The 18,444-nt window shown below is 32.5% G+C and overlaps 1 protein-coding gene across 1 annotated transcript in view; it reads left to right on the top strand.

Annotated features, from left to right (window-relative positions):
- LOC134528869 (hemocyte protein-glutamine gamma-glutamyltransferase-like) overlaps positions 1-18,444 on the top strand; it is a 116,330-nt gene that overhangs the window by 63,473 nt on the left and 34,413 nt on the right. The gene's annotated exons all lie outside the window — the stretch shown is intronic.

Raw genomic sequence — 18,444 nt, forward strand, 5'->3', positions numbered from 1 at the left:
AAAACAATTTTTATTGTGTTTTTTTAATTATTTATTAAATTTTATTGTAGGTACGTTAAAACTACAGAAATAAAAAAAAACACAAAGATCGAAATTCGGAAAACAATTCAATAAATTACACTAGACGCAAACACATTTTAAGGTAGAACATTTAGCATTTTCATCAGAAAAGTCTTTAACGCTGCTCGACGTTTATCACGTCAATGAAAATACTTTGGTACGGTATTCACTAACACTTCAAACGCTCGCAGACATGAAATAGGTGGATGCCGGTTTAATGTACAAAGAATACTGTTTCAGTGCATTAATTGTAGTAAATTATTTTCTCAAGAAGATAGTCAAAATCGACCTTATAAGATCTGTACTGGTTCAGTTAAGTGCAAGGAAGAACCTGTTTGCAAAAATTAAACTGACTGTTGTTTTGACTCGCGTCTCATGCCAGTCGCTGCAAGTATATAAGTGAGGTCTGAACGATGCGACTCTTAGTCCACCGCTGGCGCTGGTGAAGTGCGAATCGTTTTATTTGACTGGTTTGATGCATAGGTCTCGTAATCGTCTATTCTTGATAACTTGGTGATGTCTTTACCAACTTTAATGACAACCTGGATAGAAGTTGTATCATAAACAGTGCAGACCTCGATGGCAATGTTGCTGACATCTCCAGAGATCCCGATGGTGACGACAACGGCGAAAACGCAGATCCTCTTGGCAACTACGTCAACAGTTAGGTACACCAAATGTTCCATCGGAGCAAGGGATTTTAATGTCTGCAGTGTCTTCAGAAGCAGGAAAATGGCTGTCAACAGTGTCAGTTACGTCGATTAATATCGTCAAGTTTATTCAATTTTATGAATTATACGTTTAAACCGTCAAGGAACCTTTGCAATAGTTGTCACAGGATTTTTTCCTTTAGAAATTTGTTAACAAAGAACAATCTTTCTGATGAAATATGTAAAATAGACGAGTTTTGTGCTACTATGATGTGTTATTGAGGAACTTCAGTAAAACAAACGGAATTGGAACTCGAGTGAGTTTTCGAGACCTCATACATCAATTGTCGTCTTCGGATGGTTTAATTAGTTCAACGACGGTGAACGGAACCTGCATACATCGTGTCTAGAGAACTACACATGCTCTGCTACCCCAGACTCGACAACCATTCTTGGCAAGCTCTCAAAGACATTGGTGATAGCGATTCATCAGCATAATTCGACAACGTACAACGGAAGTGTCAGTCATTGTGTCCATGCAACCACGTACAAGCTACGACGAGAATTTACACTAAATCTAGAGAATAGAGCAAAGACTTTATATTAACGCCTTAACTGCATTTGTGAGTAGAATACCACAAAGAATGTATGTACAGAAATAGTGCGAATGTGCAAATGTAAATTTGATCAAGCATACACTTAATTGTATTTTTCATAAATAGAAATTATTTTAGTTCCACATTTTAAGTATCCGGCTTTTGTGTTGCTGGGTTAATACTTACGTAGTGGGTTTTGTAGTTTTGATTCTCTTATGAATGCTCGGACTAAGTTAAGATATTGGGTTTTTGAAAGTTACAAAATACCTACAGCTGTTCAATTAATATCATATTTGAAGCAACTAGTGTAAAACTGATTAAGTTTTATTTTATATCTTTGTGAATCAATAATTGTTATTACATTAGTTTTATGGAACCTATACTATTTTATGTTTACAACCAATTTAATGCTAACACGTAAAAGAGTATTTGTGGTAAAGTATCGAATACATGTTGAACTAGGTTACATGACAGATGTAACTGATCAATCTCGTTTTTGTGCCCCGACAAATATTTTGATCAGTTCAATATTCCATTAAACTTCTGTGGTAATGTTCCTTTATTTAAACAAATTTTATGTTAGTTGTTCAATTGAAAATATTATTGAAATTTTAAATGAATCATAGATTTTATTTTCAAAAATTTTGGAAATAGAGTCAAGTTTAAAGGCAAATCTATATAAACTATATGTCTGAAACTTAGTAACTTAATATTCGCGATATAAGTAAAGTATCAATTGTATTACTTACTAAATAAACATTTTACCATAAAGTATGCATACTTAAGTGTATGTAAGAGAATAAGATTAGGGGTTATTTCCAGAGGATTGGGAAAAAGAAAAACACGTTCTGTAATGTAAACTTTTTGTGAGGTGCAGAATGTTGGTATTTTTGAGTAACGATACGTAAACTAAAACTTAAGTAAAGTAATTGCATAAAACAATATTTATAATATTTTTGCAGTTGAAATCAAAACAACCTCAATGCAAAATTTAAATTATTTCTACAGTGCTAAAAATTGAAAAGTCTAATGTTTTGTTATATTTAAAGAATATTTAAAATCATAAACATACAGTTACAAAATTACACTGAGTTATCTCCTGTTTTTAGCTATCGTACTTACATCGTAATCATTCTAAAAAAAATTAGAATTTAAAAAGTAAATATTTGTAGTGATGCCTTAGTAATTTTTATATACTTAATTTTTTTTAAATACAGAAAAAATATATTGTGTGTGCATAAAAAATAAAATATATATATATAATATTACACACTTTATATGTGGGAAGTTTAAAAGTATAAGTGAAAGGTAAAAATCTAAAATTTTGTATGTAATTGGAGGTGTAAAGAAGGAGTTGAACTTAGGATTCGAGAAACCAATTCTATTACACAGAAATTGCACTGGTTTGTATTTCCGGTAAAATAAACGAAAAACAATAGAATTTCTGAATAACTGGACGCGAATTCATCCATTGTTTGGTCGCTCGCTGAGTTTGAATTACAATGCAGCCCAACGGAGAGAGAGTGAGAGAGAGAAAGAGAAATAGAGGTGGAGCAGAGAATTGGTATGAGAGAGAGAGAGCGACTGACTGGAGGGAAAATTTGGCCCCATTGTGTTTCTTGACAGGACCGAAACTTTCGAGCCTGGGCTATGGACCACTCTCTCTTCCGCTATAATAGACACGGCGCAGTGGTCACAAACGTTGCTTGGAGGGGAAAATATCGTCCTCTTTACCCCAAATAAAAAAATTACACAATGATGCGTAATTAATTTAATCATTTGTGACATTTATTTCCCTTAAAGGAAACAATAATTTTAATGTTCAGAATGCACATTATGTTGAAAATTTGTACCTTATTCTGCAGAAAATCACATTACTCATGAAACTTTGATTTTTAGCTTATGGTTTGGTTAATATGTGTGTGTATACATATAAAGTATTTTTATATGGCACTACTAAGCAAAAGTTAAACTTTTTTCATGTTTTAAATTAATGTATATCAAACTAAAAAATTAATGTGCGTCATGTCTTTTAATATTTATATTCCGTTAAAAATTGTTTTTTTTAATTGATTTGTAAATTAAAATAAACTACAGGTCGTCCAGTGTTCGAAATTCAACTTGAAATTTCTTTTGATATCAGATGTTTATTGAGCAAGCTGTATTTCACTGATATACAAAGCACAAATATACAATGTTTACAAATATATATTAAAAATTAAAAATTAAAATTTTAGACCACAGCCTTTTGTGTGTTTTTGACATACACTATAAACCATGAACATGTATATATATATAATTCCTTAGATAAAATAATCCTTATATAAATTCCCTAGATTGATATCCTTAATATATAAAGAAAAAATTTTGTGAATGGTGCAACATGCTAAATTCTTCTCTTATTCCATGTCCATAGGCTGCATACTGAAGCACGTTTAATTTATTTCTGGTCGTTCTAGAATTAGGTGTAGTTGTTAAATTATGAGAAATATTGATATACCACCCATTGTCACCATTTGGAAAAAGTAATGGATACGCTAAAGGGTCTAACGTTGAATCCAAATCATACATTTTTTTAATGTTGGCATTAACTTTTGAAAACAAATAATATTTCGTTCAAAAGGTGGCTCACCATCAACTGTACTAAATATTACTGCTACATCAGTTTTAGTTGTATCATTGTAACGGCGTATATCTAAATAACGATTTTACTTTAATGAGCATACAAATATCTTTATTTTGATTTTCAACTGTCTGACAATAATCTTTCATTGCAATGATTGACTTAACGAAAATTTTATTGCGTTCCAATTCAAGAGAGTTTTTACGTATTATATTGCCATTGCATGTTTGATTAAATTGCTTGCGGAATGTAAATGTATAGCAGTGTCAACTTCATAAAAATATAAGTACGCATAACATGGTGAGCAACCAAATCCAGCAGTCATCGGAGCTGATCTTTGATAAAAGAACATCATGTATTTTTAAATGATTCACTCTAACCATTGCAAATTATGAATTGTATTTATGAATGTTTTTTTAATAATTTTTGACTTTCTTTTTACTGAATTTTCATTTGAAATAAGTCCATAAAACATTGATTTAAAATATTAATTTAGAGTTAAGGCCGGTAATATAGTTTAACACTTATGACAACATAAAGTTACTACAGTCCGGTCACCTAAAGTGACTTTAGATTTGAAATGTTTTGCATTGCAAAACCTGCATTGTAAATCCATTAAGTCACAATCAAAAGTATTATAAATATTGGAATGACATTCAGTACGCATTTAAATGTATCTCTCAAAATAATTCCATCAATTGCATTTGCATCATTTGCATTATTTGCATTTGGCCTATTAAGCAAATATATGTATACCTTCTTCTTTGTCTCTAACTCCAAACCGTCAATATTCTATGTCAAGGCATAATGTAAGTATTTGCGAATAAATGAATTTATAAAAATAGTATGTAGAATAGTCAATAAATTATTAAAATTAAAATAACTCAGTAAAATGTACTCACTTTTTTATACTTAAAAAGGATAGAGTCAATTCACAATGTTGCTACACAGCAGATGTATGGTGAGCAAGCTGTAATATTTAATGAAATAATGAATAGGCGAGAATCAATTAACATTGGTGGAACACATGTTTCTACCCATTTTTCTTTTCATAATAAATTTATATTGAGTAAGCTGTATTTCACTAATAAAGCAAGCACAAATGTTAGAAAATAAATAACAGTGCTACTGACATGCAGTGTAAACACTGCAATTCCATAGATAAATAAATAAACTGGACTAACTCTACTATGTGAAAAAATAATAATAACAGCCTTTTTTCATGGATACGAATAAAGCAGCTACAGTGCAAAATACATGTAGGTATATTATATCAATAAATGCATTTTAACACATATTATAAATAAAATTAATGATCCTGCAATCGTTTTTCTTATGAACATTAACTGTAAAATTTTACACTTCTCCGTGCGCACGATTTCCTAAAAAAGATGTACAATTTCTTTCCTTCAAGTATTAATACTATGAACAAATTTTATAATGATAGTCTTTGGCGTCAATTAAATATATGAATAATAGTTTATAAATAATAAAATATATATTACCGAACCTAACATTTTTATAAACTTTTCCTAGTAAGGTAATGTTTTCTACTATTTGTACTCGATGTTGTACCAGCTCATCAATTAAAACATTATATTAGGTTATATTATATAATTGCATATAGTGATTGATTAAATTTAAGAATACATTCAAACTCTTTAAGTGTTTTATTGAAATACATTAAAAAATTATGATATACAGTGTCTCGCCATCTCTCAATTAAAGTCAATTAAGATATTAAGGATAAAATTATTATTATTATTTTTACAAATAAGATGAATATTGAATGTGTTAAAAATCTATTAAAGCTGGGATACAAATAAGCATAATTCTTTAAATAAAATACAGAGAATCCGGCACAAAATTCACTCAATTATTTTTCAGTTCTAACTTATTTTTAAATTAAAATGAATTTTTTTTTAAAAAATTAAACCGGCAGCTAACATATAAATTTAATGAATGTGAATTTATGTGTCATTTTACCACGTATAGTAGCATTATATTTATTTGTGAGAATTTTTACACACTGTTGTATACAATTTCGGTCAAAAGTTACGTTTTACTAATATCGTCACAAAATTAAACATTTTCAGTATAATTCTCTATCCAGCCAATTTTACATATAATGTATTAATATATATATATATATATATATATATATATATATATATATATATATTGGAATTTTCGATTTTCATTCTCCATTTCAAGGAAAACATTACGTTTACATTTTTATATGCGTTAGAAGTTATAGTTCTTTAATATGATTAAAAAAGCATATAGTTTGAAAATAAATAGATAGCGCAGCGCTCGTCATGTTAAAGAGAACCAATCAAGTAGTGAATATCACACACACTTATACGTTCCAAAATGATTTTCTCGGTTAGTAAATTACGTGTTCAACTTAAGCAAACTAAAATACAAAAATTGTGTTTAGAGTTTGAACATTGAAAATTATAAGTATTAAGTGTATATTTCATATCATTATTAAAAATACACTTTAGCATAAATGTTGTTTTAATTAGTTTTTACATGGAGATTTATTTCATTTGTTTTAAACAAAGCACGTGTTTTATTGTAAATTTTTCGTTTAAAAACAATTAACAAAACTCACGTTCTCACTGGACGTAATTATTCCTGTTAAATTTCCGTTGTATATTAATTGCACATGTTCTTTGCATTGTAAAAATTTAAAAATGTACCCTCGATGCGTCGAAGGAAATAAAAATTAAAAAATATATATATACTTTTTGCGAGGCCGTCACGCCCTTTAGAACTAAATATTTACAAAAGGGAGTATAAAATTTTGTAGTGTAATCCCATTCAACAACTGTTTGTCCAAGCGACGATATATTTAATGTAGTTCTACGTCAGCACACTAACGGCAGGGCTAGCAGATATTCTGCTGTCCTCTATCGTTTCCACAAGTATATTGATGGATATTATTAATAAATTGGCGATTTGAGAGGCTTCAGAATTATGTGCTATAAATCCGTAGTCATAAGGTCTTGCCACAAATAATAATTGTACGATGTCGCCACAGACGTGCAAATAGGATGAACCTGGTGCCAAATAGCAATGCAGTTTACTCCAATATCTTTCCAGTTATTAAAATTTGTCTTTGCCATATTAAACGTTACCTATAATTTCCCTTTATCTACAATTTCCTTTGCCACTTTTCGTTTTCCTTTTATGACGTATTCGTCTCGACTTACCCTACCGGATGCAAAAGTATTTTTTCTTCAAAACTTAGTAATTCACTTAATACTAAACGTTGCAGTACACAATGGGTGTTCACAATAATCATACCAATTATGGTGGCAAAAAATCTATAAACTGTGTTACAGTTGTGTGAGACTTTACTTTGCTCACCTTGATAGATTTCCGTTCCCTCAAATTTTTCGTTACTTCCAACATCCGTCACTTTTCATTAGTTCAAGATGACATCATCATTATACACATAATACCAGCACTAAACATGTTTCTTTTTAAAATCTACCATAATACATATTTTTTTCAATGGTAAAGATATGTTATGCTGCATTGCTTTGAAGTGGGAATCTTCCAGTGGTATGCACACGTAATTATGTTACACAAATATTTAACTGAAACTAATGCCATGCTTTTAACAAAATTCATCTTATCCGTCGTTATCCAGGCGTTTTCGGATTAATATTTTTTTTCCAAACTAAGTGTCGTGAAAAAAAATTGATGCCTTGCATGCAGGCAGTTGGCGAAGCACGAGAGTTATGCAAGCTGCCTAAATAGCAGACGAACCTTAATAAAAATTATTTATTTCCTCAAAGCATGTGGGGTTACAAATTATCTAGTATCGAAACAAACCAAAATGATTAACTGAGAAATTATCAAGAATATGTGTAAATATATCGTGAAAAACGACTGAAAACAAAACAGGTTTTTTTTCTTTAAGTTTCTGCTAGTTAGGCAGAGGACCTCATTTTTTATAATATTATTTTATTCTTCTTTATATTTTTTTTGTAATTGACATCCAAAAAAACAAAATTTTCCGATAAATATTCTAGTACCATTTTTTTTCTTAATATCTATGGACTCTTAGTGCCCCAGGAAGGTGGAGCTTTAAAAAAGTTAATGTCTAGAAATAAGTACAATAAAATATTGTTTATTAAAACAAGGCACATTGCCCATTCTAGACAAATCTCAAATGTATGTAGAATTCTGTAGGTATAGGCCCAATTAAAAAAAATATATATCGTAAAAAAGGCAAAGCTTGTTCCATTTTAAAGAAATCGACAGTTAGAGTTAATCACATCTGCTTTCGAGTAATCTTCTCATCTAATTTTTGATCAAGCTAGATTGTGGTTAATGAGTTTAATGTGACGAAGTAAAAATTAAATACTTTCAGATTGTTATTCCCAGATAATTTCTTTCAATTGTGTATTCGTTAATAAATATTTTATTTATGGTAAAAAACTAAAAAAAATACATTTATATTTAGTGGAATAAATAAGATTTATTCAGTTTATCTATGGTGTTTAATTTGTAAGTTTATATAAATGTCTTAATTATATAGTATTTTAAATACAAATGCATCATATAAACACGATTTAATATTAAAAAAATATTCACGATATAATAGCACACGTATCTTTTTAAAAATTTAATATTTATACTTCTTTATGTTTCTGTTAAAATTATTACAATTATATAGGTACCCACAATTTTTTACACTTTACCATTTGAGTAAACATGATACGAGTAATTAAGTACATTATAGATTTAACTTAGTCACATAAGATTACTTGCACTTTTATAACATCAATAACGTGAGCCACAATATTTTTTTTGTTAAAATTGATAAAAAGAGCCATGTATTTTTAGTACTTAGCATTTATGACAGTTAAACACTCAAATTTACTTACTCCACGTGTTGTCGCGTGCTGTGGAATGACGAGTTGTATAATGAAAACATTAATTGTCAATATATTTTTTTGTTTAGGTATTTTGGGTATTAATAGTACACGTACAATTTGAAAAAGAAACTGATGCCAATAAGAGTTATAAATTATAAAGGCCACACTTTCCGTTTCCAAAATAAAACTAGCCACGGGAACATATTAAATCGTGGCACATTAACTTCACATGCCGTATTTGTTTTGACTGCAAGAAGTGGCAGCCACTTGTGAACCGTCTTATTAAGCTTTGCGTTCATTTCGTTTCGTGACACCGACGGGCCTGACAAATTGCTTTTGGTTGCTCGTTTATTACTCCACTTCTCGGAGCAATATCGCGTCTTGGTGGAACGCATGTTCTTGAGGCACTCACGAGATGACGAGATGTATGGCAGGTGCCAAACAAACGTCTGCCTGTCCACGATGTTTGTGTGTTAGGCAAATTACGTTGGCTGTCCAAGCAAAGCCCTGTGTTAGTTCATTTGTTCCTTCTTTACGACACTACTTGGAAATTTAACCCTTGAAAGCCTCAGTTTATAACTACTGAGTCAGTAACCGAATAAATCCATGTCCATTGTTGTATTGAACGAACCATTACACTTAAATAATTAAATGCATAGTAAAAATCTGTTTACAAGCATTAGTCATAGAAAATGGCGTATGTTTCAGATACCTCTCATTGGTTACAATAATTAATTACAGGGTCACTTAAATATCTTCATTAACGTGTAAAATAAGGCCAATTTTCAGTTCAGACATATAATATTTTGCGTCCAACCCTATGTCAGGACTCATATTTTAGAGCACCAACTTGGATCCTTGTGGTTAAGGGGCCACAGGTATCGTTGATTTCCCACATTCCTCAGTAATTCTTGCATTTAAAGTGGCTTCATACCAGTAAGTGGCTTTTTCGAGCTGATCAATTTTCACCTTAGTTGCTACATCTTATTATCTATCCTAATTTTGGAGATTAAAGTACGTAAACAATATTTCTTATGTAATTAAAGTTTACTGTTAAGTAACATTTCCTACTATGTGATCATAAAATTAATACTAGTAATATTTATACTTTTAACCATATTTTTCCATCAAACTATGCTTAAACTATGTCAAGCCCAAAATATAATGCAAAAATATAGGCCACAATGATGCAGCGCAATTCATATATACATATGCTTAAATTATACGGCAGGAAATTGTCACAATTAAATTATCTGTCTTTCAGAAGTATATATTGACGTGGAGCATTCGAAGAACAATAGGCATACATCCCTGGGGAAATGGGATCGTATCGCGTATACTACTTTAGACTTCTAATTTTTTTCGATATTACTTAAGGTTCGTGTTGTACTGTAGGCCATTGCCAATTTTGTTATTGTATAGTCGGGTTTCTCCGTCTCTAATGACCCTAATCATAAAACGTCGTGTTACATAAGGTGTTGCTTCTCACCTTTCCGTATAGCAGTGGTAAATGCTAATAAACATTTCCAGCATTTTGAGCTCCGTAAATGGAAGGCACCCAATTTGTGTTTATATTTTGTAGATATTATAGAAATAAAAAGATTTCTTGCTAAGACTTTTCAACTACAACCACCTAGTGTCCTGAAAGTACCACTAAGGCAATTGTTTAAGGCTTCGATTGGGCCTATTGGTGGTGAGAAGTCAGTATAGGTGGCTTCCGTGGAGGTAGGATCTGTCGTTTTTTATTGTTTTCTCTTTTCGGTTTCGAACCAAGGACGGGAATCGATCTAATCAAACAGTATTCTAACAAGTTAATTTTTTTAAGAACTATGAACTTTTTTTTATTAAAAACGGATAATAAATAAAGATTTTCAAGATGGCGTCCGTAACAATAATTGATACAGTGGTGACATAATTCAAAAAAATAGGTGTGTTGTAAGACGTTTTTATTCCTTTTCATTGATTTTTTTTAAATACATTAATAAATTACTGGTTTACTCTCACCGGAAATCTAACCGAGAACCGAAATCGTTTAAATAAGTAACCATTTGAAGAAGGCAATTTTTTAAATAATTTTTGGAATTTTTTCGGAGTTTCTAGCATTGAAATTACGTATTTTCAAGATGGCGGTCGTAACAAAACATGCAACGTTTTTTTTAGATTTTTTACCAAAAATTTATCTATAAATTTTATAATTTTAAAACTTGTTTCAATAAAATCGGATTATAAAAAATTATTTCCAAGATGGCGGACATGTCATAATACTTGCTGACGATATACAGGTTGTATCAAATTTCATGTTACAACGCTTGAGGGTAGAAAGCTCTTATTATTTGCAACCATTTTTGCCAATAAACATGTTGTCGGAAACGCGTAGTTAAGCCCCTGTAGCCCCAGAAAGAATCAGTGTAGGCAATCCGTTGTAGAGTTTTATGTTGTCGATGTGCGGGCGTTCGAGTAGAGAAATGACCTTTTTAATCGTGGCACAGATTTTAATTTCACTCTGAAATCAATCACAGCTTCGGCTTTGTTTCACAACATTGAAATTGTTGCATATGTTTTAACAACGTGACAGCCTAAAGCAACGGCTCAAAAACACGCCCACCTTGAACGACACAGAGGTGGCAACGGCGAATCATGTTTTCACGGATACGCTGGAGCATGTGTGGAGTCGATCTTATGATTTCGAACGCTTTCTTCTACCGTTTATACTGGCGTAGCGTGGATAAGCCCTTTTACGTAACCCCACAGAAATAAATCTAACGGGGTTAGGTCTGGTGACCTTGGCGGCCATGCGACAGGGCCCGCTCGTCTAATCCATCGGTTTGGAAATGTTTGGTTTAAATACTCTCGCACTTACAGGGAAAAATGAGGTGGTGCCCCGTCATCTTGGTAACCTCTTCAAGAAGACCTGGTAGTTCGTTCTGAAGAAAGTGGAGGTATCCGGCGCTGGTAAGTCGTGGCGGAAGAAAAAAAGGCCCAATGAGTAGGCCGTCAACAATAGCGGCCTACACATTAACTGAAAAACGTTCCTGGCGAGCTGTAACACACGTTTCATGCGGATTGACATCATTCCAAACATGACTGTTGTGCGAATTGAGAATAGCGTCTTGAGTGAACTTGGCTTTATCGCTGAATAAAACCGCTAACTCGGGGTTCCTCAATACTCTTCGAATGTACCAACGAGAAAAGGTCATGCGAAGAGGATAGTCCGCCGGACCCATGTGTTGCACTTTTTGAAGCTGGTACGGGTACAAGAGTTGCTCATGAAGAACTCGCAAAACAGCCATTTTGTCAGCGTCCATATCGGAACCTTCTGCCCTTGTGCTTGTATCCGGACTCTCCTCAAATCTCTGAAGTACATCTTTTTCAAAACTGGGAGTACGAACCCTGCGTGGAGCACCAGCATTTGGTCTTGTGACGGCACATGTACCAGTATCACGCATTCGCTGAGTAAGTCTTGCAAACATGGTGTGAGCTGGAATCCTACGACCCGGATATCGTTCTTCGTACAGACGACGGGCGGCTCGTCCATTTGTCTAGCTTCCCTGTAAACAAGCAGCATGTCCGTGTACTCAATAAACGTGTACTCCATTGAGCTCCACTAAAACGTCACCCTTTTCAGAACCACAGCGAATGAAATGACACAACGAGTTTGCTTGTACGACAGAACAGTCAACGACAGACCACCAGTGATATAAAAACACACTGCGACACTGCGATATCACGCTGCGCAGTGCTATGGCACGGCACGAACGGAAGAAAAGAGGTGAGGGCGCCACCAACGGAAGTAAAAAAGGGCGGGGGTCAGCATTCGACATCGTACAGTCCTCTCGAGCGCTGCCCTGCGTCGTAAACACGTAATTCACCACAGCATCATCTGTCTCGCACAAAGCCCAACGGTTTGCCAACTCTGACTCTTTCTGGGACTACAGGGGCTTAACTACGCGTTTCCAGCAACATGTTTACTGGCAAAAATGGTTGCATATAATAAGAGATTTCTACCCTCAAGCGTTGTAAAATGAATTTTGATACAACCTGTATATACCTTGAAATAAGTTTTGGGAGATCATTCTGCGAGCGGCTTCCGTGGAGGGAAGATGGTCGTCATCATTTTAATTTTTTTGCCCTCACTGGGTTCGAACCGAGGACTCCGAGCTCCATGACGTAACTGTACATTTTTTAATTTTTTTTTCAAATAATTTTAATAAAATTTTTTATATAAATTCGATTGATTAGTTTTTTTTATAAATTTAAAAATTTTCCCCGATATTCTAACATAAAAATTACGGATTTTCAATATTGTAGTCGTAACGGAAATTGCAACGATTACGTCAAAATCATAGATGCTTGTCATAATCCTAGATGACCTCAGAGGCTTATCGGAGGCTTTAGACATAGATGCTGAAGCCTCTTATAGGAATTTGTGTTCTTTCTAAGGAAAAAAGTATTTTGATGTTTTCGAAATACTAATTTTGAAATTGAGGAATTTTTTGGGTTTTTTTAGCGGTTTTCTTCCCAAAAAATGTTAGTTATGGCGATTTTTGGCAAATTTTGAGGAATTTTGGGCAAATTATGGCTAATTTAGAGGGTCTAGGTCAAAGTTCAAGTTCAAGGTCATCCAAGATGGCCGCCGTGAAGTCAGAGGTCGGTCGGTCATTGACCCCTGCATACACCTCGCGCCAGCGCCAGTGCCCGGAGCCCCTTTTCTATACTACTGTCCGGAATTACGGGGGAAAATATTTTATTTTCATCGGAAAGCTTAGCAAAATAATAAAAGTTAATAAGTTATGAAAAATTTATGAAACCAGCTTAGGAGATGATGCTCTGAGTAGATTCACCTATTAGCACTCAATAGAGAAAAAAAAATGTTTTTTTATTCCTTTTCATTGGATATTTATACATTTTAACGGGTATCCCAGGATAGCAGTAATTACAAATTCAGACATATTAATCCTAATCTTTTCAAAGTAAAAATAGAACTGTATTTTAAATAATATTTTTTTAAGATTTTGGTAGGTGCAAAGGATTAAAATAATATATATTTACTTTTACTAACAATACCAGTTTAAATTTGGTGTAGTAATAAACAAAATTTACTTAAAATAATATATTTAAAAAAATTTAAATAAAGTTTTAAGTGTAAACGGATTTGGCTCCTATTTTATGTTTCTGTTAGGTTTCCTGCCATATATATATATTTATTTTAGAAGAAGAATATATGAACTCACCCTCTTCCCCGCTTGTAACACAACTGCTTTGATTGGGAAAGTGGTGAGTTGTGAGATCTTAGTAATTGAAATGCTCTTAAAAAAAGGCGTTTTCTTTACATTCCGAGACAATAGTTCTTGAAACATTTGTTAATATGAGAGTTTTTATTCTTATTAGCTATCAGGTAGTCTCAATTTCAAATGTTGAAAATAATTAGGAATATTAGACAGTTGAGTTGATTAGATGACTAATGACATAAATTTTTATGACATAAATTTGTATGAAGTAATAACTCGACCATTTCAAACCTCATTAACCTTATACAAGTGTCTTCTAAAATTATTTATTAATCAACAAATAATATTTGGATATATTTGAAGCAGATAATTTACATGGATTGAAACGACATGCTACTAATGTAAAAATCTTATTTGTTTGAGTGTGTGGTTATATAGTACATAATCACATCTTAAATACTGAAAATATTCAAGACTACATATAATTTTAATCTAATATAAGGGAGATAAAAGGAGGTAAACACAATTATATAATTTAAAATAGTAGGAGGTGGGTGATAGATATAAAAAACGTTATAAACTTAACAGCAGCAAATGCATTTCTCTATAATTGCCAAGCATTACCTACGATGTCATGATATTTTTGTTTTGTAACGAATAAACTATAGAGTAAGATAATTGAAAGCTCTCTGCAGATTTCATCGCATTGTTGTTGCAAAAATGTGTGTATATATATAATATATTGTTTTATTTATTGTTTACTTTTTTCGTTTGAATCATTTACCACACACTGCAGCACACTGTGGCACATAACCTAATTACTGCATACTACACACTATCACACAATACAGCATAATACATATTACCGCACATTACACAATACCGCAAACTACACACTACAGCATAAACACCCTACTTCATGCTAACGTATTTACACTTTACACTGTGCTGCTACTTTATTATATTTATAATATGATTATCGTGCACTTTGCAGTGAACAGCAAAAGTACAATTAATATGAGGCATACAAGGAAAGAAGTGTGTGTTATAAGAACAAGAGTGGCACATGCATAAATACAATGTAGCCTGGAAAATTAAATATTCTAATAACAATATAATATAATAAACAATTTTATATACTATCAGCAATATTTTAAAATACAAGGAACTAAACTCTTTGATAGCCCCCCCCCCCTTCTACCTCTCTTCAATTATTATTTTGATGTAAGATTTTTATTTGACACCAGATAAGTCAATAATTTCTAATATACTGAAGCAAAAGCCTTATGTGGCTCTGAGTGCAAACTATCTTGATACTGTGCAGGCGATAGGTCGAGCACATAAAGGAAACAAAAATCTTTACATGTGGTTTGGCTCAGATATTATTCAAAATAAAACAACGTATTCTTATATATTTCACAGTTTAAATAATATGTGTGTTCGTTGTGGCTAACTTTAATACAGTGGCAAGCAGTAAGACCATTTTAAAAAATACAACTGGTTCAGAGAGTTTCTTAAATTGAGGGTGATAATTTATACTTAAAGCAGTTCACTTGTAACTGTGGGTGTTTATAAATCCAATTGTCTTGACGTTACGTTAAGTCATTACTTTGCTTTAATACTTTAAATGTTACTGCAAGTGAGAGGTATAACGTCTATTAATGGTCCACAAGGTGCTTTAGTGTTCGTGTGTAGTGGAGGATAGCGTTGGTAAAATTGTACTCACATAAAATCATTCAAACGGTTAATACTTTGATAATTATTACCAATACATTATATTTACGCACTCAAATAAGTTCAAAGAGCATCTGTTTAGATTGTGATGCTGTTAAATCGAGCTAGCAGTATTGGATCGTCACCGATCTTCACATAAGCTTTATATAATCTCGTATCATCGTTATGGAAGAAGGAATTTTTATTGGTTATTCAAAATTTACGTAAATTAAAATGCTGGCCTCAGATTGGCTGCAAAGGCCGTGCAGATAAACGTTTTTATATGCAACAATCACACAACCAAATTTCAACAATGGCAATTATGTGTTGAAAAGTTACAGTTTAAATAATAGATTCACGCGGAAAAGATAATAGTTCATAAAAATATGATAAATAATAAATCCGTTGATATTTCATGTATATGTACTAACCACGATGATGCATATAGTTAAGGCGTCATATATACGAATTAAATTTATTGACACACTATTGCTTTGCAGCGAAAATGTTATTAATGCAACACATATTAAAAATAAAAGTTAATGAAACCATCTGTGATACACGTTATAGCTAGAGACCGGAAAAATTCGCGGGTTCAACGACCTCCAGGATAGACTCCACTTTCCTCTACACACTCGGGCAAATGTCAACTGCTCATTGGCTGTTGACTTGTGAGCCGTCTCGACTGGGCGGCCTGTGATTCGACATTTCTACGAGTGAGGGTTTCTAATTGGCCCTCATTACTCCAGATAAACAGTGAACCAACGGCAAAAGCAGCACTCAGGTATATTTATTTGAAGTGTAGAATTTCGCAAAATGAATCCGCGAATTTTTCAGGTCTCTAGATATGGATAGAGACCGGAAAAATTCGCGGATTCATTTCGCGTTATGCTGGCATCCAAACAGCTGCACCTTCATATTACTTCTGTGATTGGCTCACAGTTTATGTTAAGGACTTTGAGCCAGTGAAAAAACACTTCAACCAAAGAAGTATCGAATCGGAAGCATTCTCGTTGACAGGTCTCAGAAGTAGTTAGCAAATGAGCATGTGGCATTTGCTCGAAAATGTAGGTAATCGTGGAGTCTATCCTAGAGGTAATTGAACTCGCGAATTTTTCCGGTCCCTAGTTATAGCACAGCATTTTGCGCACACTTTCACACTCTTTCATATAAATTTGCACACTCTTGAAAGTTTTTTATCTTTAAAATTCTTTTTAATATATTTTAATACTTTGGTAGACTTTCACATACTTTGTCGTATGTTTCTATTCTTTCCCATACGTCTCCGTGATTTTTCATTTTAAAACTTTTCACACTGTCCGTCTTCCATATTCCTCCATGCGTATCCATAATGTTGCACACTTTCTGCACTTTTGTGATCTTCTGCACAACGTTTCACATTTCTAACACGTTCACACACCTTTTCTTACTTTGGCATGCCTTTAGATATTTCCGCATACTCTCAGACTTAAACATATTTTCGCGTACCTTCGTATAATTTTGTCCTTTTTTGTTCTGTTTTGAATACTTTAGAACACTTGAGATCACTTTCGTACTATTTTCGTAATTTAAGTAATAATAATCTTCAATTATTTCGCATTATTTTCAATATTTTCACTTAATTTTACAGAATTGAACTTAAACAGAATCAAACTACTTATACTTGCCTAAACTTCCCCATACTTATTAATAAATTCTCATATAGCGCTAAAAATCATGACCTAGTTATATTGCAAAAAAAAAAACACGAGAAAATCACACACACAAGATATTGCTTTGGAGCCATGACTGTTTCATTGCTACCAAAATAATTTAACATTGGCATTAATTATTTCAAAATATAATCAATAATCCACTCCGTTAATACACAATTAAATGCAAAAAGAGAAATGTCAATCAATGAGATTGCATTTGAAGGTTACGAAATATTAATTTAATTTAAAAATGCATCCCCAAAAACATTTCACTATCGACTCTGCTGCTTCCACAATGCACGGAAATGTAACAAATAGCAATATGAGGAAAATATATAAATTTCATTAAATATTAACACAAAAAAAAATAAGTACGAACATTTTTGTTTCAGATATAATTAGTATAATACTGTCGAGTCAAACGACATAATAGCTAAGTTATTTACACGTTTTTGTGTCTTGACTCGTTGCAGCAACATATTATTTAAAATCGGAGTTTTTAATATGTATTAAAATCCTCAACTCCTTACAAAGATACAGCTTTCCCAGACGCATTTATCACGTTCCACTTCACTACATATTACGATTCGTACAAACCTTGTCGTCCATTGTCGGAGTTTCATTTCCGACAGCCCAACATACGTATGTGATTATGTGATTATCAAGGCAAGTAATTAATATAAATATATAATGTTAGTGTTCCCAGACGCGAAGCTCAACTAACGCGTATTTTCGGAAAAATTGAAAATTGAATCGTCTCTGTAACAAAAAATCCTCATTTCTAATCAAACTCGAATTAAATATGACTACTTTCACAGATTTTACACTGCGTAAACCAGACAAAATGACTTCATAGTAATTGGAAACGTCACTATCTGTTAACAATAATGGTCTACAATTTATCCATACACATTCTTATTTTAAAAAAAATTGTTGGAGCTTACAATATTCCTAGGCACGCAACCTTTTCCTTCGCTCAATATTT

This window comes from Bacillus rossius, chromosome 1 (genome assembly GCF_032445375.1).
Source record: "Bacillus rossius redtenbacheri isolate Brsri chromosome 1, Brsri_v3, whole genome shotgun sequence".
Classification (NCBI taxonomy): Eukaryota; Metazoa; Arthropoda; class Insecta; order Phasmatodea; family Bacillidae; genus Bacillus; species Bacillus rossius.